A 2,061-nucleotide genomic window follows, 5' to 3' on the forward strand; every position below is an offset into this window, starting at 1 on the left:
GCGGCTCCTCCTCATGTATTGTAGTTCAGGGTTTCAGATGTTGTCTAGCTTGTCCATGTTAGAACATACATTTATTGCTCTTCTTCTTGTTTTGAGTTGCCTTCTAAGAGGAGAGGGAGGAAATACTATTAGATATTCAATAATCAATAAACATTTATTGCACTCCTACCATTGTCAGACTCTGTTAGGCACTCAAGATGCTGAGATCATGCAACTCAGCTGGTAGTAGATATCCCTTTATTTCTCTTTCCTGCATGAAGATTCTCTGATCCTAGGATTAACTGTGGAAATCCTTAAATTTTAGGAAGAGGTATTCTAACTAGTTCCAAATGGTGGGAAAGCCTTTATAGTTCTTGAGTTGGGAGTTGAACTGAGGAAAGGCAGGCTTTGTAAAAGATGGGAGTCAATGCTACCCACCTATCTCATATGACAGCTCAGATTTATAAACATGAATGGATATTCTTAAGAAATAAGTCTATCAGCCAGTGCGGAGCTTTATGTTTTGGCCTCAGTTAAAGCCATGCCCATATTGCTGTGATTAGGCCAGCTGCTACTTTCCAAGATGTTGCCTCTTATCCCACACCTGCAAAAGGAAAGACATGCCAGTCACCAGTGACATTTTCAGCATCATCCTCGTCACCATCATCACCACCACCATCACCACCACCGCTATTACAATTTCTTGAGTGCCTCTTTTGTGCTGAAAACGTTACTTCCTTATTTAATATCTACAATAATTCTGGGTGGTAGATGTTATAAGCCCCTTTTTACGGATGAGGTGATTGGGGCTCAGAGCATCAGCCATCTTCTCAAAGATGAGAAGCCAGTAAGTGGAAGAACTAGAATTTGAATTCATATCTGGCTGACTCCACAGTTCTCGTCCTTTCTGGTGCTTTATGTAGCCCACTGAGCAAGCTCAGGAGGTCACCCTCATCACCCAATTGTAGCTCTACTTGCAAAGTCATTGTATGTTCTTACTTTTCCCTGGGACATCGAGTAGTGCCAAACATAAGTCAGACCTAATGAAAATGGTTTTCTAATAAAGAAAGACATTTGTCTTAATGATGAGGACATAATTCTTCCTTAGGGAGTGCACAGGCTCAGCTCTGCCACCATAACCACAGTCCAAAAACACAGCCTAAAGGCAGAAAGGAGAAGACATCAATTTCTTTCCTTTATTCCCCAGCAAAAGTTCTCACATATTTATTACTAAACCAACCTACTAATGCAAAAGCATAGAAACAAAAAGAAAAATTATTTTCCCAATAAAACATGTGCAACTTTCCAGATAATGGTGATGTTTTAGGCTTGATATTGTAAGACACTAGACATGTAGATACAGCATAAATATATCTGCCACCTCATGTGCAACTCCTTTTAGGCCCAGCTTGGCTCTTCTGCAGTGTTTCCTCTTAGAATTGTACCTGATTTTGTTACCAATTTCATCTGAATCCATTTGGGAATGAGAGGTTTGTGCTTTTGCTTCTTGGCCAGGAATTGCTTGATCCTGAAAGTCTTGTGAGCAGAATTGGAGAGGAGGGCAGTCAATCACACACTATCATGGCAGAGAAAGGCGAGAAGATACCAATTTCTCTTTTTGTCTTCCTCTCGCTGGCTTTCAGTCACATGTCTGGAACATCGTCTAGCACTTTTTTTCTCTTCAGTTATTTTACATTTGTGTTCCATTCCCTCACAGCTTATAAGCTACTTGGGGGCGAGGACAATGCCCTCTTTTACATGGTCTCTGTTATCACCAAATCTGGTGCAGACTGGACACATCACAATCTTTTCAACCATTCCATGTAATGGACACATTGCTGTTAGTGTGTCTTTCTCAAAGGGTGGCAAGATTTGAAGTTAGACCGGCCTGGGTTTACGACATCATTTTATGCCATTTGTGAACTGGGTGCTTACACAAGAACTTATATTAGCAGTTACATTTTTTATTTATAATTTTAGGATAATGTATATTTATGGTATAGTTGGTAAGGTAAAATATAACACAAAATGGGTCTAACATAGACTTAACATAACTTAACATAACTTAGAGCAGATATTCAG

The 2,061-nt window shown here is 39.8% G+C and overlaps 1 pseudogene; it reads right to left on the reverse strand.

Annotated features, from left to right (window-relative positions):
• Positions 1–495: 495 nt before the first annotated feature.
• On the reverse strand, positions 496–1,545 carry LOC106823873 (large ribosomal subunit protein eL39-like; annotated as a pseudogene).
• Positions 1,546–2,061: the final 516 nt, after the last annotated feature.

This window comes from Equus asinus, chromosome 2 (assembly GCF_041296235.1).
Source record: "Equus asinus isolate D_3611 breed Donkey chromosome 2, EquAss-T2T_v2, whole genome shotgun sequence".
Classification (NCBI taxonomy): Eukaryota; Metazoa; Chordata; class Mammalia; order Perissodactyla; family Equidae; genus Equus; species Equus asinus.